General features: G+C 37.8%; 1 non-coding gene across 1 annotated transcript; it reads right to left on the minus strand.

Moving 5' to 3' along the window:
• Positions 1-10,832: 10,832 nt before the first annotated feature.
• On the minus strand, positions 10,833-10,905 carry TRNAG-UCC (transfer RNA glycine (anticodon UCC)). The gene has a single exon. It is a non-coding gene; the product is annotated as a tRNA-Gly (tRNA).
• Between the last annotated feature and the right edge of the window lie 9,007 nt (positions 10,906-19,912).

A 19,912-nucleotide genomic window follows, 5' to 3' on the forward strand; every position in this document is an offset into this window, starting at 1 on the left:
GGAGGACTCTTACATGCAACTAGATTTATCAAGTCTTTTATGTAATTCTTTAAGGAGCTAGAGAAGAGAAGTCTAACATGATTAAAATTTGTTTAAATGTCAGTTAAATAGAAATTTACTGAAATTTTGGAGAACTTACTTTGCCTTATCAAAAAGTTTGAAATAGCTCATAAATCCTAAATACTACTGTTCATGTCATATTTTTGACTTTTTTAAAATGTTAATGATATTGTGGCTAGCATTGTGTTTTATAATACTGATACCTCATCTTAAAAACTTGTATGTGGTATATATGCTTAAACATAGTAACTGTTGTTCCTGAAACTTACAGGAATATTCTTAAATATTTTATAATGTGTTTTATTACATTTTCTATTTCAATAAAAATTCTCACCTATATCCTTTTGAAAGCTTTTCAGAAGACCTGTGCTGTAGAAAGCAAATAAGAACATGAAACCTTGCATGTATAAGCTTTTTAAAATTTTAAGTTGAGATTCTTAACCACAAAAACTAGCTATGGGGCTTCCCTGGTGGCGCAGTAGTTGAGAGTCCGCCTGCCAATGCAGGGGACGTGGGTTCGTGCCCCGGTCCAGGAAGATCCCACATGATGCGGAGCGGCTGGGCCTGTGAGCTGTGGCCGCTGAGCCTGCGCATCTGGAGCCTGTGCTCCACAATGGGAGAGGCCACAACAGCGAGACGCCCGAGTACCGCAAAAAAAAAAAAAAACTAGCTATGAGTTACCTGACTTTCAGATTTTTATTAATCCCATGTTTGCATTTGTAGGAATCTGTGCAGAAGATGCTGGAACCGGCTGAAAATGAGGTATTTTTCAAAACTTTCATTAAAATTTTGATACCAGTGAACATTTCTTTAAAAAGAATACTTCTGAGGCTTCCCGGGTGGCGCAGTGGTTGAGAATCTGCCTGCCAATGCAGGGGACACGGGTTTGAGCCCTGGTCTGGGAAGATCCCACATGCCACGGAGCAACTAAGCCCGTGTGCCACAGCTACTGAGCCTGCATGACTGGAGCCTGTGCTCTGCAACAGGAGAAGCCCTCGACAGTGAGAGGCCTGTGCACCGCGATGAAGAGTGGCCCCCGCTCGCTGCAACTAGAGAAAGCCCTCGCACAGAAACGAAGACCCAACACAGCCAAAAATAAATAAATAAATAAATAAAAAGAATACTTCTGGTAATGTTAATTTTGTGGTAAACTACTTAGATCCTGTCTGAATGTGGGAATCACTCTGTAGGTGTGTGATTTGTACAGCAGCAACAACAGAAGTGAACTGCTAAACAAAAACAAAAATCACCCTGGTGGACTGGAATTGTTTATAGTCCTTAAAGTGTATGTAAACAACATCACACACTCTTATGCCCATAGGGATGATTTAACTTGATTCAGAGTAACTTAGGTTGTTCTCAGGGAATGGTTCCCTAACAAGTCCTTCAACACTTTTCGGAATGGATGGACAGAAGGGAAACCTTGATGACTGCTCCTCGTAGCCATAGTGATGCCTGATGATGGGCAGTGACTGGGAGCCAGGAGAGACATATAGCCCCTGTCTCATGACAATTGTTTGTAGAGTCTAGATTCTGTGATACAACTTAAATGTGTATATTCTTACATGAATCTGTTTTTATTTTTGACCACAATATTTCGAATATACTTTAAATCTTTAATTCTGATGGATTTTTAAAACTACCAGTAAAATTATGGTTATTTTCAACAGTTGGAAAGTGGTGCCACATGGCAAAATCCAGAACCACCCACGGACTTAAGAATAATGGAGAAAGATCGAGCTAATTGTCCATTCTACAGTAAAACGGGAGCCTGCAGATTTGGAGATAGGTAACCAGTTTTGTTTTATCACATCAGAATTAAGAGAGTTGAACCATTGAGGTTCTTGAGTTCTTTTTTTTGGGAGAGACACAGTCTTCAGTTTAAATTATTGATCATGTATCTGCTGCCTTTTTGCCACTTTTCCAGTCCTCCAGCTGACTGTACTCTGCTTCCCCCATACCTATTTCTTGGGTAGACTTAACCTAGTTCTCTGGTGGTGCTTCCTTTACTTTGCTCCCACACTTTATAAAGATCTTTTGCTTCTTGTTTTTTACCCTGTGCTTCCATTGGTCCATGTGGACAACATGATTGGGGAAATAATACATTTGTGCTGTTTCCAGGAACCTTAGAACCCTGGCTTTGTTTTTCCAGTGGAAAACACTTGCACAAAATGAGCTTTTTAAAATTGCTTTGTTTAAATGGATATCTGCGCAGGATAGGATCAGAGTGAAGAGAGGGAGTATTCACATTAACCATTCTCAGTATACTCAGGCTCAGGAACAGCCCTCTTGGTTCAAAAACTAGGTTTAGTAGCTGTCATTTTGGGAAAATTAATTAAGATCTCTGTGCCGTATTTTCCTTATCTATAAAACAGGGATTAAAAATAGTATCACCCTTATAAGGTGACTGTGAGCCTGAAATGAGTGAATACATGGGAAGCACACAGAACAGTGCCAGGCATGTGGCAAGCCCTAAGTGTTTGCTTGTGTTTTCATTATGATCATTGTTTCTGTAGTTCTCTGAACCATTCTTTTTCTGTATCTCTTTGGGATCAGTGTTTCTGAAACAGGACATTCATGTGGAAAACTAAGTGTTGATCTCTTCATTCATTTAACAAATATCTGTATTCCAGGCACTTGTCATTTTTATAATTTGGTTCATTTATCAATAAACTATTTGGGGGCTTCCCTGGTGGTGCAGTGGTTGAGAGTCCGCCTGCCGATGCAGGGGACATGGGTTCGTGCCCCGGTCCGGGAAGATCCCACGTGCCGCAGAGCGGCTGGACCCGTGAGCCATGGCCGCTGAGCCTGTGCATCCGGAGCCTGTGCTCCGCAATGGGAGGGGCCACAACAGTGAAAGGCCCGCATTTGGGAAATAAATAAATAAACAATTCAAAGTAGGCACAATAATCTGCCCCTATCCACAGGGCATATGTTCCAAGCACCCCAGTGGATGGCTGAGCCACAGTAAGTACCAAACTCACAGTATGCTATGTTTTTTCCTATAACAATAACCAATAACCAAAACCAATAACAAAGATTAATTATTAAAATAGACACAGTAAGAGATTAATAATAATAAAATGAAACAATTATAGCAGTATGCTGTAATAAAAGTTATAGGAATGTGCTGTCTTTCTCAAAATATCTTATACTACATTCACCCTTATGATGATGTGAGATCCTGAAATGCCCACATGATGAGATGACATGAGATAAATGACTTAGGCTTCTGTTGATGATGATAGAAGGAAGGAAGATCATCTGTTTTGGTGATACTGTATCATTAAACCATGATGATATTGATGGTTGGATGCCAGGAGCAGGTGGTGCCATTGGATGGAGATCCTTGGCAGGATATAGAGTAGGACAGCACAATATTTCATCACTCTGCTTAGAACAGTGCACAATTTAAAACTTACAAGTTGTTTATTTCCAGAATTTTCCATTTAATGTTTTTTTTGTTTGTTTTTTTTTTGTTTGTTTGTTTGTTTTTTGCTGCATGCGGGTCTTTCACTGTTGTGGCCTCTCCCGTTATGAAGCACAGGCTCCGGACGCGCAGGCTCAGCAGCCATGGCTCACGGGCCCAGCCGCTCCGCGGCATGTGGGATCTTCCCGGACCAGGGCACGAACCCATGTCCCCTGCATCAGCAGGTGGACTCTCAACCACTGCACCACCAGGGAAGCCCCCATTTAATGTTTTAAGATGCTGGTTGACCAAGGATAAACGAAAAGATGGGTAACAGGAGACAAACTGAGTAATTAGAGTAATCTCTGTCAGTAGTAAGTAATTCAGTAAATTTATTATGTATTCTACAGAGGAGAAGATCTAATCATAATTTTTATGTCCTATTAATGCCAAATCCATGAAACTATGTGGTTCTTTTATATTTTACTCATAAAATTATCCTTGCTGTGAGTTTTTCCTTCTTCAAAATACTGACCTTTGCTTTCTTTTTTTTCCACCCTAAACTTGTCTTCACCTTTTTACATGTCTAAAAACAATAATTCTGAACCTTGAATCACATTAGGATCATATTAAAAACTTTAAAGAAAAATATTCTTTAGCCTCACTTCAAATTATGTTAATCAAAATCTCAGACATTTTGAAATGTCTCCAGATGTTTTCAGTGTGCCCCAGGATTGAGAGCCATTATCGTAGAATATTTAACTCCCTTTTTGTTTTATAGCTGGGATTATACTTGCCCAGGTTATCTGTGAAGGGATTCATAAAATGTGGTGAACAGTGAAAGCTTCCTCTTGAGGAACCAGGAGCTAACCAAGAAGAGGGATTTTATTCTGTTTAGTAACCTTTAGAACCCAAATGTAGGTTTAATTTCATCAAAAATAGTAATAATTCATTGATTTAATATACTCCCCCTCATAAATATTTGGTGGATTATGTTTGAAAGACAGCTGAGACTCAAAATGTATTCACATTTGTGTGCATAGTTGAACTAAAGTCCAAGTTTCAAGATTTTAGCTGCCTGATCCCTTGTTTATGTTGTACTCCCAATATTCCCGTGAATTTTAAGACTTTAAGGTTATACTTGGGAGTCCCCTGGTGATCCAGTGATTAGGACTTCGCACTTTCACTCTGGAGGGCCCAGGTTCAATTCCTGGTTGGGAAACTAAGATCCCACAAGCCACACAGCAAGGCAAAAAAAAGACTGTCCTTTTATTGGGTTTATGTGAGAAGAAGGGAGATATCCTAAACAGTTTTAGGAAATCAGTTGACTGTACTTAATTTGCGGAAAGGGGAAAGGAACCTCACACTCTGAAAACCCACACCTGAGAGCTGTTTCAAGGAAATATCCACAGTGGTCAGATTAGTTTGTGACAGTTCTTAATACTTTCACAGGCATATGAAATTAGCATTAAAACTGTCCAAAAAAAGAAATATATATATATATAATATATATATTTATATATATTATATATATATTAATATATATTTATATATATTATATATATATAAATATATATATGTATATGAGTTACTCAGGCATTTTCATCATTCAGGTGACGAATTGTGAGATAGAAGTCTGTGGAATTAGCAGTTAAATCTAAGGCCATCTTCTCAGACAAATTTACTGTTCCACTTTTACAGAGAACTGTAGTGACTTGCCCCAGATCATTTCAAGCATTCTTTTCTGTTAAGGTTTGCGAGATCATTGGAAAAATACATTCATAACCTAAGCATTTCTTTGGTTGCATGTTTTTATAAGTAGAACTAAGTTCATCTGGAATCTTTCTAGAATTGGCATTTTTTGGAGTCACGGCTTTGAGAGTTCTTTCCTCCCCCTGCCCCCCAAAAGAACATAACTACTAATGATACTGAAGATATTCATATCTGTCTTGAGTATTTATTCATATCTTACCTTCTTCCAGAAGTGACTGTAAAAGGCTACATACTAACTTAAATAAAATAGAGGAAATGGGAAGCAAGGCAGAGAGAAGGAAACAAGTTATTTTGAATATGCAGTACTTTTGACTCTGCATTTTAATGCGTTCCAGTTCTTTTCAGGTGATTCTTGGAATCACAGAGGATCAGTACCATGCCTTCAAAAATACCACTTAGCTAACTTTTCAATAGGAGCTGTCAGGCCATCATTTTTTAACATACTCAAGCTTGTGTGGGTATTTCCAGGTACAGTGGGGATTTTCCCTAAACAGTGACTCGGCTGTGTCCCAAAATTCCCAGATGCTCATTTGACACCCTAGAAACTAGATCTGGGTTATAATCCTGTGAACAGAATTTTAAATTCATTAATTAAGGTGCTTGTTTGCTACTATATTTATTTACAGCTATAAAATTTCATTTTACAGTTAACAGTGCCAACCAAGGTAAGTCCTCCCAATTCTGTAGGTAGCTACTTGGGAATATGGATCACATTACAGATTGAATAATCTAGAAGGTCATTTGGAGAGTAGAAAATTTCACATTAGTTAGCGCTGAACATTTCAGACCTATGCATGATTTGTATTGGGCATTCTGTATGCATTATCTCAGTAGGTACATAGATGTATAATCTCTATATACTTTTTTGTCTTACAAAACTGAACCTCTATACCCATAAAACAACTCTGCATTTCTCTCTTCCCCCAGGTCGCTGGCATCCACGACTGACCAGTTTTTAACTACAAAATATTAACCATGAACTGTTAATTACTTGGAACCTTGAAATAAAAATTTTTTTCTCATTATCTTAGGACAAGAAAGTAAAAATAATAAAGGTCATATGAAGCATTTTTAAATTATTCAAGTACCAGTGAGTTAAGTCAACACAGCCCTGACCCAGTTGAAACTGCAAAAGAGAATCCCATTTTTCGTAAACGTTAACATTGTTTCTTAAATAAAAATTAAATTATATATATATAATGCCATATAACAAACAGGCCCTAGACTGTAAGGTGGTCAGATCTGGATCATTTCTCACAAGCCGTGTGACTTGGACAAGTGAGCTTTTTTAGGCCTCAGCTTGCTTCTTTTCAAAGTGGGGGAAATACTACCCATGATTGTCTTAGTGGGTTGCAAGGATCAGAGAAAAACATAAAATGCCATGAAAACTGTAAAATATTATATATAGAATAAGATTAACTGTTGTTACAGTGTTCATGTAAACACAGTTTCCCGTCATCAAGTCCCCCCTTCTTATTAAAAGCATGTTTACGACGTTTGGGATGGAGCAGTGCAGAAGGGACGACTATGACCCTGACGCAAGCCTGGAGTACAGCGAAGAGGAGACCTACCAGCAGTTCGTGGACTTCTATGATGACGTGCTCCCCAAGTTCAAGAACGTGGGGAAAGTGGTCCAGTTCAAGGTGGGCACATGCAGTGCGCATGGAGGACGGGACAAGTTCACCTCCCTCTGAAGTACTGGATGGGATGGGAAAGCAAGGGTACAGGGTCTCCGCCTGGGTGGGACGTGCACTGTGGTGTAGGGTCTGGTGCCATGTTGGAAGGAAATGTTAATTCCTTTTGTCTCCCTCTCCATCCACCTCAGTGCAATACAGTAGAGATACTACTTGAAATTGTAAAGAGGTACTAGCATGACATTTCCTGGGTTCTGAGGTTTTGATGAGAAAAGATCTTTCATCCACTCAGTACCTTTATGGTCCCTCTCTTTTCCAGCCTGTGAATTCTCTGCATAAGGTCCTCTGCAGATAGCTGTCCAAGCATTTATTAAGGGGCTGCATATGATGGGGAATGGACCATCTTACTTGTAGTTGGTCTCAGCTACAACTGCATTGTAACACAGCTTGCTGATTGATGTATTATGTTGATAGTGCCAGCTTGCAACTTCTGCCCAAAGTATGCATTATTTCTTCTGGAACTACCAAAGAACATAAACCTTGACCTTTTTTTAGATCATGTTTATAGATTGGATATTTTCAAACAAAACATAATGTTCCAAAAATCATGATTTGTGTTACTGAGTAAAGGAATGCAAGTTACACATAACTTTTAAAAAATATTTTTAGGGCTTCCCTTGTGGCGCAGTGATTGAGAGCCCACCTGCCGATGCAGGGGACACAGGTTCGTGCCCCCGTCCGGGAGGATCCTGCGTGCCATGGAGCAGCTAGGCCCGTGAGACACAGCCACTGGGCCTGCGCGTCCAGAGCCTATGCCCCGCAATGGGAGAGGCCACAACAGTGAGAGGCCCGCGTACCACAAAAAAAAAAAATATATATATATATATATATTTTTAAAGGTCAGGTCTTAAAGTCAGGTCTTTTGCTCTCAAGAACCAATAGTGGAATCCTGATAGAGAAGCCTCCTACCTTGTTTATGCTTTGATCAGATTCTGACCTTAATGATTTTGTTATCTTAAAGCAGAGGCTGTCATGTAATTTGAAAAAAGATGGAATTAAAGCTATGGATTTTTTTTTTCTGATAGTTGGAAATAACAGGTAAGTTGAAAGTAAAAAACACAGCAACTTCTAGTAAAGGACACTCTTGCCACAGTTCAAGACTAAATTTAATTTCTAAATTCAGAGCTATACTTTTGTTTACTGACTCTGAGTTTGTTTTTAATTTCTTTTAAAATTTTCTTTCCTCTTATCTTTTGCTACTGTTGTATATATCGTCCTGACTTCTCACTAATTCTCAGTACAGTTTGCCCTCTATATCTGTACGTTCCACATTTGCAGATTCTGCAACTGCAGATACAACCAGCGGTGGATTGAAGGTATTCCCCAGCCCCCACCCCCAAATCCAAAAAGTTCCAAAAAAGCAGAACTTGAATTTGCCACACACTGACAGCTACTTATATAGCATTTACATTGTATTAGGTATTATAAGTAATCCAGAGATGATTTAAAGTTTATGGGAGAATGTGCATAGGTTATGTGCAAATATTGTACCCTTTTATATAAGGGACTTGAGCATCCATGGATTTTGGTATCCAAGGAGTCCTGGAACCAATCCCCTAAGGAAACCAAGGAATGACTGTACAACTAATAAAAAGTGAAGTGGAAGTGCCTGTCAGACACAGCACAATATCGTTAGAAGCACAGGCCATGGAGTCATTGTGGTTTGACTAACCCTGTGCTCCAGAACATGTCACTTTACCTTTTTATGAATTTTCCTCATATCAAAAGTGAATTATCACTGTATTCCTTCTTGAGATCTCTAAATCATACTGCTTCTAAACCTTACGGCTCCTTAATGGAAATCTTGCTGTTCATGCATAACCACTATCTAAAATTTTCTTTTGCTTAAAATTTTGAGCTCTATGGTATATTTTTTCTTTCAGATGTATTAAAATATAATTGACATACAGCACTTTATAACTTTACGGTGTCCCACATAATGACTTGACCTATACATACTGCAAAATGATTATCACAACAAGTTTAGTTACATTCATCACCTCATATAATTAATAAAAAAGTTTTTTCCCTTGTGATGAGGACTCTGAGGATTTACTCTCTTAACTTTCAGATATATTACACAATGGTGTTAACTATAATCAGTGTACCTCCCAGTACTTATTTATCTTACAACTGGAAGTTTGTACCTTTTGACCACCTTCATCCAGTTTTCCCAACTCTGTTAACTATAAATCTGATCTCTTTTTCAATAAGTTCATTTTTGTTTTTGTATTTGTTTTTAAGATTCCACATGTAAGTGAGGTCACACTGTATATGTCTTTCTCTGTCTGACTTATTCCACTTAGCATAATGCCCTCAGCGTCTACCCATGTTGTCACAAATAGCAGGCTTTCTTCCTTTTTATGGCTGAATACTATTCCACTGTGTGTATGTGTGTGTGTGTGTGTGTGTGTGTGTGTGTGTGTATATATATATGTGTGTGTGTATATATATATATATGTATATATATATATCACTTTTTTTTAACCCACTCATCCATCAGTAGACATTTAGTTTGTTACCATGTCTTTGCTATTGTAAATACTGCTGTAGTGAACATCAGGATGCCTATATTTTTTTGAATAAATGTTCCAATATCTTCAGATAAATACCCAGAAGTGGGTTTCCTACATCATATGGTAGATTTATTTATTTTTTGCGATACGCGGGCCTCTCACTGCTGTGGCCTCTCCCGCTGCAGAGCACAGCCTCCAGACGTGCAGGCTCAGTGGCCATGGCTCACGGGCCCAGCCACTCCACGGCATGTGGGATCTTCCCAGACCGGGGCACGAACCCGTGTCCCCTGCATCGACAGGCGGACTCTCAACCACTGCACCACCAGGGAACCCCGGTAGATTTATTTTTAATTTTTTGAAGAACCGCCATACTGTTCTCCATAGTGGCTGTACCAACTTACATTCCCACCAGCAGTGTAGGAGGGTTCCCTTTTCTCCACACCCTCTCCAGCATTTATTTTTTGTAGATTTTTTGAAAATAATAGTTGCCATTTTTTTCATTGTTTTCTAACTATTTTGTAGACTCATTGTTGCTTGTTTCTTATCCTGCTCTCTTTTTTTACCTCCTTTTGCAATTTGACGTTGGGACTTCCCTGGCAGTCTGGCGGTAAAGAATCCACCTTCCAATGCAGAGGATGTGGGTTCAATCCCTGGTTGGTGAAGTAAGATCCCACATGGTTCAGGGCAACTAAGCCAATGTGCCTCAACTAGAGAGCCCGGGTACCACAAACTACAGAGCCCAGGCGCTCTGGAGCCCACACACTGCACCTAGAGAGAAGCCCACGTGCCTCAAAAAAGATCCTGCATGCCACAACAAAGACCTGACACAGCCAAAAATAAAAATAAATAAATAAAATATTTTTTAATGTATTTAAAGTAAAAAGATGGCACATCCCCACATTGGGCTCATGTTCCTGACCCATCAAATGCAAAAATGCCTAGGACTTGAGTCTGAGGGAGGGAAGAAGACAAATAAAATATTTTTAAAAAAATGATTTGATGTCATCTGTATCAGTGTACTTTGACTTATTTATCATGTTCCTTTGTGTAACTACTACAGGTTTTTTACTTGTTACCTTGAGTCTTACATTCCTAAATTTTACACTTTTACATTTCCTCCCCTCACACTTTAGGTTATAATGCAGTTTACATGTTTTTTATATAGTGTATCCAGTGGCAAATTATTATAATTATGGTTATCTTTAATTTTTTTATGTAGTCAAATGTATCAATGTTTTATTGATTTTGGCTCTTGTTAGACTCTTCCTATTACAGGAGGAGTGTATATCAATATATGTTTTCCTTAGTCTTTATCCTTGTGTGATTTCCTTTCTCTCTCTCTCTTTTTTTTTTTTTTTCTGGCGGTACCATGGATCTTAGTTCCCTGACCAGGAATCGAACCTGTGCCCTCTGCAGTGGAAGCACATAGTCCTAACCACTGGACCATCAGGGAATTCCCCTGGTTATCTTTAATATGATTAAACTTTTAAACTAGAGTTGTAAGTGAATTATACAGCACCGGTTGTGTATTAGAGATGGTAATGACTTTGAAAATTTAGCATTGCCAGTGAAACATATTTTTATGATGTAATTCTTATCCTTTTACTTCCATTTGAAGAACTTTCTTTAGCATTTCTTGTAAGGCAGGTCTAGTGGTGATGAAATCCCTTAGATTTTCTTTGTTCAGGGAAGTGTTTATATTTGCTTCGTTTTTGAAGGACAGCTTTGCTAGGTATGGTATTCTTGGTTGACTTTTTTTCTTTTCAGTATTATGAATATATCATTCCATTCTTTCCTGGCCTGAAAGGTTTCTGTTGAGAAATCCACCTATATTCTTATGCAGGGGGGTAAGGAGGATTTCTTCCCCTTGTATGTGACTTGTCACTTTACTCTTGCTTTCAATTTTTTTTTTTGTCTTTTACTTTAGACAGGGTAATTTACAATGTCTTGGTTTAGCCATTTTGGGCCTTTCATGCCTCATGGATCTGTCATTTCTCTTTACAGCTTTGAGAAGTTTCCAGTCATTATTGCTTTAAATGTACTTTTTGTTCCTTTCTCTTTCTCCTTCCTTCTGGGATTCTCATAATGCAAATATTGTTTCTGTTGGTGGTATCCCATAAGTCCTGTAGGCTTTCTTCACTCTATTTTATTTTTTCTTTTTGCTCCTCTGATTGTATAATTTCAAATGTCCTGTCTTCTTAATTGATTCTTAGGTCAAGTCTGCTATTGAGGTTCTCTTCAGTTTAGTCACTGTATCCTTTACCTCTAGGATTTTTATTTTTCCTGCTTTTATTTTTGTTTATCTTTTCTTACTTGAACTTTTTGTTTTCTTTACACATTGTTTTCCTAATTTCCTTTAAGTTGTTTGCCTGTGTGTTCTTGTAACTTACTAAACTTCTTTAAGAGGATTGTTTTGAATTTGTTTACCAGTTTATAATTCTCCATTTCTTTCTGTTCACTTATTAGAGCTTTATTAGTTTCCACTGATGGTGCCATGTTACCCTGATTTTTCATGGTCCTTGATTTCTTAACATTGATACATTTGAGGAAGCAGTCTTTTCGCCAGAAGTCTCTTCTCCAAGCCTAACTTAGAGTCCTGGAAGTGTGAGTTGATAGAGTCCTTTGGCAAGTGGGGCTTCTTGTCAGGGTCTATTTTTGCACTGGGCCACTGCCTAAGCTCTGAGATGGTGGGGGAAGAGGCAGAGCTGGCTGATAACAGTTGGAGAGGATTGCTGGCTTGGTTTCCTGTACAAGGAAGACTATGGTTGCCTGGGTTCTCTGGTTCAGTTTCCTAGATCAGGCACCCCCAACCTCCAGGCTGTGGGCCGGTACCCATCTGTGGCCTGTTAGGAACCAGGCCACACAGCAGGAGGTGAGTGGCGGGCGAGCAAGTGAAACTTCATCTGCCACTCCCCATCACTTGCATTTCCGCTTGAACCATTCCCCTCTGTCCCCTCCCACCCCACCCCCAGTCCGTGGAAAATTTATCTTCCATGAAACAGGCCCCTGGTGCCAAAAAGGTTGGGGACTGCTGTCCTAGATGGTTAGTTCTGGGTACTATAGTCAGCAGTAGGTAGGGATATAAATTTTCTTTGCCCTCACAGGGCAGGAAAATAAGTCCCAGGGTCAGTTAAGCATGTTTGGGGACTCAAATCAATCAGGCAAGACTATGCACTGAATTCTTGGCCAGATAGGATCATTGGCTTTACTCTGCAGACAGGGAAGGCTATGGGCTATGCTCTTCTCAAGTGTTACTGTAACATTGGCTGTACTGTGGGCTATACAGCTTCCCATGTGCTCCAGTTATGTTTCTTGATAGGTGGACTGAAAGCTGTACTCATCAGTTGGTGGAGCTATGAGTTAGTTTTCTTCCCCACACTGGATCAAAGGCCAGCAAGGTTTCTGTCTGGGGATCAAATTTAGCAGAACTATGCACCAAGTTCCCTGGGCTCTCTGTATGAGCTCTTTACAGGCATACGTTTTACTTCAGTTCACAGATATCTGAGGTTTTTGTACAAATTGAAGGTGTATAGCAACTCATGTTGAGCAAATCTATTGACACCATTTTTTTCAACTGCATTTGCTTATGTCTCTGTCACATTTTTGTAATTGCAATATTTCAAACTTTTTCACTTTATTATATTTGTTATGGTATCTCTGATTAGTGATCTTTGATGTTACTATTGCAAAAAGATTATGACTCGCTGAAGGCTCAGATGATGGTTAGCATTTTTTAGCAATAAAGCATTTTAATGTATGTACATTTTTTTAGACATAATGCTTTTGCACTCTTTTTTTTTTTTTTTTTTTTGTGGTACGCGGGCCTCTCACTGTTGTGGCCTCTCCCATTGCGGAGCACAGGCTCCAGACGCGCAGGCTCAACGGCCATGGCTCACAGGCCTAGCTGCTGCACAGCATGTGGGATCTTCCCGGACCGGGGCACGAACCCGTGTCCCCTGCATTGGCAGGCAGACTCTCAACCAGTGCGCCACAAGGGAAGCCTGCTTTTGCACTCTTGATAAACGTCATTATTACATGCTCTGAGAAACCAAAAAATTTGTGTAACTCATTTTATTGCAGTGTTCAATTTACTGCAGTGGTCTGGAATCAAACCCAAAATATCTCTGAGATATGTCCATAATGTTAATTGCAAAGCTTGTGCTAATCAGACTGGCAATTATAAATGGAAAGCAGTTAGTAAATTTTTAGTATGAAAGCTTTTTAAACATTTATTATGGAAATTTTTAAAAGGTCCTTGGTGTAACTGGGCTAAATCATCTCTAAGTTCCCTTGTACTGTCTTCTGAGGCCTTTTACTCTTCCTGTAAGGGTAGTAGTATAAATCATATATAGTGTAATTCAATACTGATACTGTCCCCCTCCCTTTTGGGGAGTGGGGTGCTCTAATAAACATATTCTAATAAATTGGTAAACTTAAAAAATTATTTTGGGAAAAAAAATCTAAACTTTACTATGAATGTTTGCAGGTTTTTCTACCATTATATAAATATATATGTATATGCATTTGTGTCTGTATATATTCATATGTATGTATTTGTGTATATATGTTTGTGTCTGGAATTCAAAGATATACCCATTCTCAAGATGGTGTTCATTTATGTGAGCAAGATGGGAGAATAGAGTGAAATGGCTTCAGCATTTCAAGAAAGCACAACTTTAACATTCTACTTATTTTTTTACAATCTTAGTCAAAAATGGAAATTAAAGTGGCCTGTATATGACTGATTTATATTTATTGTGGTTTTATGCATATGGAAACATTTTATATTTATTGAAGAATGAATCTGATCAACAGAGATAACATAATTGGGGCCTGCAGTCCTGCTGCATGATGAAGTATGCCTTTAATAAAAGTGAGAGTAAGGTATCTCACTTTTGAAATCTTTTTTTGGTAACTACATGGGGTAATACTAGCCTAGACAAAGTGTATTCGATAACTGAATTTTTTTTTCCTTAAGTTTTTTTATGATAGAATACTTCATTGTTCTTTAGGTCAGCTGCAACTTGGAACCTCATCTGAGGGGCAATGTGTATGTTCAATATCAATCATAAGTATTCTGAACATAAATATGTCCATGTTTTGTAGCACATCTGTTTTGTTTATGTTGACTTCTGGGATTATTCCACTGATATATATCTTTTATATGCATGATATTTTTAACAATGTAAACATCAAGAGCTGATACAGAAAATGTATTCTTTGTGTATTTATATGGTTTTGAACAAGTTTCAATAGTTATATTATTATGTATATAATTTAGTAATTAAGATACAAAACTTGAAAGCAAGGAAAACCAGAATAGAAAATTTAGAAGTATAAATTGAAAGTGTCAGAAATTGAAGCCAATATAAATCATATGTATTTTTTACCAGCTAAGAAAACAGTTAATGTATCATTATTTTGTCTTGATATTTGCCTCATTACATAGCTGATTGGTTAAATTAACCATTGTAGAGCAACAACAATCCTAGCTGAAAAAGAACAAGCTCTAACAGTGGAAATACTTTGCATTTTTAATAGTCAACTCTTTTAAATTGAGAAACTGGTTTGCATCCATCAAAACCTTTTGGAGGGTTAGTAAAAAGATTCCTAGTGTATGTTGAGTTTTAGGAGCTTGAATAATCTCACAAGGGCTCCCTCAGTAGTGACTTTGCAGTCCTATAGTAAATTTAAAAAAGGGTTGATAAATAATAGGGTTATATCTATATATTAGAACATTACTGTAAAATGCATCTGTTAATTTGTGGTGTAAAGGGAAGAAGAATGTCAAGCAGCCCTTTCTCTGTTTAATGGACAATGGTATGCTGGACGAAAGCTTCAGTGTGAATTCTGCCCAGTGACCCGATGGAAAATGGCAACTTGTGGTAGGTAAAATACCATGATGATTTTTTTCCCTTGATTGTTCCACTGCTATATAAAAGGACATTCTTAGTAGGAAAAAAACCTGTTAAAGGGTTTTTTAAAAAAACTGAATCACAAGGAATAGCTCTTATCTTCCCACACATGAGCATTATATAAAGGACATCACATTTTAGATCTGTAATAGACCATGTGGGTCATGTTATGCCATGAGTAACTGAGTTCACAGTGTATTGGTAGCACCCAGGTTATCTAATCTTTGATTCTGAGTTCTGCGTACTACTTTAATAGGCCACATTTTACTTAGCACATTTCTAGAGGTGTTTTCTATTCTTTGACTCCCCTTACTTGAGTGGTTTGTTTCTGTCCATCTTTTATCCTTAATGAATATTCTATCATCTTGTTATGTCATCATGTAATATTTTCTGCCTTACATGAAATACTTGCTTTTGTAAGTTAGAGGTTGATTATAGCTGTTTAGAATCTGTTAAGGGTGTTGTCAGACTAATTCATGAATACAGATCACCAAATCAGAAAATGGGTGAATCCTTTGCTGAGACTATCTAGCAGTTCTGTTGGCCTTGTTATTTTCAAATTTCTTTCTATCAGATGGGCTTAGCCAAATTGTCAGGTGCCTCAGATGAAAAAGGATGAAGCTATAAATGCGTTTGGGGAACACTTTTCTTCCCTGTTACTTTTGTTTGTTTGCTTTGTACTCACTTGCTTAAAATCTCTTATTTAAAAAAAAAAATGTAACATAAATTCTGAATCACAATAGTGGTTTGGCATTCGGCTTGTAGCAGATGCTGCCATTTTAAAAGCATGTTAAAGTGGCATGGGGGTAGCTTTTAGAAGTAAAACTAAAAGAACAATTTCAACATAAGCTTTAAGACTTGTAAGATGAAAGGGAGAAAATTGTTTTCTCTGTAAAGGTAGGTCGTTTTTGTCAGTTCCTGGGAATCCCATTTGATTTCAGTGACGTGCATCTGTTCATGACTTAGACTTCTCCAAAAGAAGAGGCTATTCTACTTTTTCTTTTTTTTTTTTGTAGTAACAGTAGTTTTGATATACAATTCACTTAACAAAATTTATCCTTTTAAAGTACAGAATTCAGTGTTTTTTATTACAGTCAGAACTGTGTGACCATCATCTCTAATTTTAGAACATTTTCTTCACCCTCCAAGAATCTGACACCCATAAGCAGCCACTCTGCATTCTCTACTCCCCCATCTCCTGATAATGAGTAATCTACTCTCCCTCTCCATAGATTTGTCTATTCTGGACATTTCATATACATGGAATCATAGAATATTGACCTTTTGTGTCTGGCTTCTTAGCATGTTTGCAAGACACATACATATTATAGCATGTATCAGAACTTCACTCTTTTTATAATCTAAATTATATTGCTTTCTATGGTATACTACATTTTATTAATTTATTCATTAGTTGATGGACTCCTAGGTTGTTTCCACCTTTTGGATATTACATATAATGCAACTAAGATGTACAGATTTCTATGTGAGTATGTTTCATTTCTTTTGGGTACATGCCCTAGTAGCATAGTTGCAAGATCATATGGTAATTCTGTTTAATGTTTTGAAAAACTGCCAAACCATTTTCTAAAGCAGCTGAATTATTTTATAACTCCACCAGCAATGTATGAGTACCAGCTTCTCTATATGCCTGCAATACAGTTGATTTTCTTTTAATTTTACCTATCCTACCAGCTATGACATGGTTATCTCACTGTGGTTTTGATTTGCATTTTCCTAATGGCCAGTTATGTTGAACATCTTTTTATGAAGTTGCTGGTCATTTTTATAATCTTCTGGAGAAATCTCAAATGAACTCCTTCGCCTGTTTCTTAATTGGGTTCTTTTCTTTTTACTATTGAGTTGTAAGTGTTCTTTAGATAATGTAAATAGCAGTCCCTTATCACAATGCTTTGCAAATTATCTTATACTGTATGTTTTTTCACTTTTTTGATGGTGTACTTTGAAGCAGTTTTTAATTTTGATGAAGTTGAATACATTTATTTTTTTTAACATCTTTATTGGGGTATAATTGCTTTACAATGGTGTGTTAGTTTCTGCCCCATAACAAATTGAATCAGTTATACATATACATATGTTCCCGTATCTCTTCCCTCTTGAGTCTCCCTCCCTCCCACCCTCCCTATCCCACCCCTCCAGGAGGTCACAGAGCACCAAGCCAATATCCCTGTGCCATGAGGCTGCTTCTCGCTAGCTATCTACCTTAAGTTTGGTAGTGTGTATATGTCCATGCCTCTCTCTTGCCCTGTCACGGCTCACCCTTCCCCCTCCCCATATCCTCAAGTCTGTTCTCCAGTAGGTCTGTGTCTTTATTCCTGTCTTACCCCTAGGTTCTTCATGACATTTTTTTTCTTCTTAAATTCAATATATATGTGTTAGCATACGGTATTTGTCTTTCTGACTTACTTCACCCTGTATGACAGACTCTAGGTCTATCCACCTCATTACAAATAGCTCAATTTCGTTTCTTTTTATGGCTGAGTAATATTCCATTGTATATATGTGCCACATCTTCTTTATCCATTCATCCGATGATGGGCACTTAGGTTGTTTCCATCTCCGAGCTATTGTAAATAGAGCTGCAATGAACATTTTGGTACATGACTCTTTTTGAATTTTGGTTTTCTCAGGGTATATGCCCAGTAGTGGGATTGCTGGGTCATATGGTAGTTCTATTTGTAGTTTTTTAAGGAACCTCCATACGGTTCTCCATAGTGGCTGAACCAATTCACATTCCCACCAGCAGTGCAAGAGGGTTCCCTTTTCTCCACACCCTCTCCAGAATTTATTGTTTCTAGATTTTTTGATGATGGTCATTCTGACTGGTGTGAGATGATATCTCATTGTAGTTTTGATTTGCATTTCTCTAATGATTAATGATGTTGAGCATTCTTTCATGTGTTTGTTGGCAGTTTGTATATCTTCTTTGGAGAAATGTCTATTTAGGTCTTCTGCCCATTTTTGGATTGGGTTGTTTGTTTTTTTGTTATTGAGCTGCATGAGCTGCTTGTAAATTTTGGAGATGAATCCTTTGTCAGTTGCTTCATTTGCAAATATTTTCTCCCATTCTGAGGGTTGTCTTTTGGTCTTGTTTATGGTTTCCTTTGCTATGCAAAAGCTTTGAAGTTTCATTAGGTCCCATTTGTGTACTTTTGTTTTTATTTCCATTTCTCTAGAAGGTGGGTCAAAAAGGATCTTGCTGTGATTTATGTCATAGAGTGTTCTGCCTATGTTTTCCTCTAAGAGTTTGATAGTTTCTGGCCTTACATTTAGGTCTTTAATCCATTTTGAGCTTATTTTTCTGTATGGTGTTAGGGAGTGATCTAATCTCATACTTTTACATGTACCTGTCCAGTTTTCCCAGCACCACTTATTGAAGAGGCTGTCCTTTCTCCACTGTACATTCCTGCCACCTTTATCAAAGATAAGGTGTCCATATGTTTATCTCTGGGCTTTCTAGCCTCTTCCATTAATCTTTCTGTTTTTGTACCAGTACCATACTGTCTTGATTACTGTACCTTTGTAGTATAGTCTGAAGTCAGGGAGCCTGACTCCTCCAGCTCCTTTTTTCGTTCTCAAGATTGCTTTGGCTATTCGGGGTCTGTGTTTCCATACAAATTGTGAAATTTTTTGTTCTAGTTCTGTGGTAGTTCAGTGGTAGTTTGATAGGGATTGCATTGAATCTGTAGATTGCTTTGGGTAGTAGAGTCATTTTCACAATGTTGATTCTTCCAATCCAAGAACATGGTATATCTCTCCATCTATTTGTATCATCTTTAATTTCTTTCATCAGTGTCTTATAATTTTCTGCATACAGGTCTTTTGTCTCCTTAGGTAGGTTTATTCCTAGATATTTTATTCTTTTTGTTGCAATGGTAAATGGGAGTGTTTTCTTGATTTCACTTTCAGATTTTTCATCATTAGTGTATAGGAATGCCAGAGATTTCTGTGCATTAATTTTGTATCCTACTACTTTACCAAATTCATTGATTAGCTCTAGTAGTTTTCTGGTAGCATCTTTAGGATGCTCTATGTATAGTATCATGTCATCTGCAAACAGTGACAGCTTTACTTCTTCTTTTCTGATATGGATTCCTTTTATTTCCTTTTCTTCTCTGATTGCTGTGGCTAAAACTTCCAAAACTATGTTGAATAACAGTGGTGAGAGTGGGCAACCTTGTCTTGTTTCTGATTGTAGTGGAAATGCTTTCAGTTTTTCACCATTGAGGACAATGTTGGCTGTGGGTTTGTCCACGTACCGCAAAATCAAAACAAAACAAAAAAAACCACTACTAGCAACCATGGTATAATATTTATGAATATTAGTGTGTGAAATGCCCCAAAAAGTCATCAACAGGGGAGGAGAGTTATGTCAGCCTGATTTCTTCAAGAACGCTAGGTGGGGTTTCAGCTTCCTGTTGAGGGAAAATGTGAGGTTTTGGTAAGCAGATCCCAGGAGGCTTCAGAATGTGAAATTGACAATGCAAGTTGTGAATGTTTTAGAGAATAAAGCAAAAAAGAAAA

This window comes from Tursiops truncatus (genome assembly GCF_011762595.2).
Source record: "Tursiops truncatus isolate mTurTru1 chromosome Y unlocalized genomic scaffold, mTurTru1.mat.Y SUPER_Y_unloc_2, whole genome shotgun sequence".
Classification (NCBI taxonomy): Eukaryota; Metazoa; Chordata; class Mammalia; order Artiodactyla; family Delphinidae; genus Tursiops; species Tursiops truncatus.